The sequence below is a fragment of the Arachis ipaensis genome, chromosome B07 (assembly GCF_000816755.2).
Source record: "Arachis ipaensis cultivar K30076 chromosome B07, Araip1.1, whole genome shotgun sequence".
Lineage (NCBI taxonomy): Eukaryota > Viridiplantae > Streptophyta > Magnoliopsida > Fabales > Fabaceae > Arachis > Arachis ipaensis.
The window spans coordinates 16054393-16054755 of NC_029791.2; positions in this window are offsets into that span (position 1 = coordinate 16054393).

Genomic DNA, 363 nt, shown 5'->3' on the forward strand with positions numbered 1-363 from the left:
TTACAAATTTTTTTCTAGAATTAATTATATTTCACTCTCAAGTTATACAAGATTTTAAATGTTATATAGAATGACAAAATAAAATACTTTAGATAACAACAAAAATGTGATAAATTATAACAATAGTCAATTTTTAAACAGTGCTATTATTTTAAGTGTTTTACACGTTTATTATTGTATTTTATTTTCTAATTTAAGTCATTAGCTAATTCTACTATAAGTCATATAGTACAAAAACCTTATGCGTATAATTAATGAATTTTTGTATTTTTTTAACTTATTTTATTATTTTATTTATGCGACCTATGAATGTACTTCGTTTGTATTAACGTATTTATCTTAATATCATAATTGATACTTCAT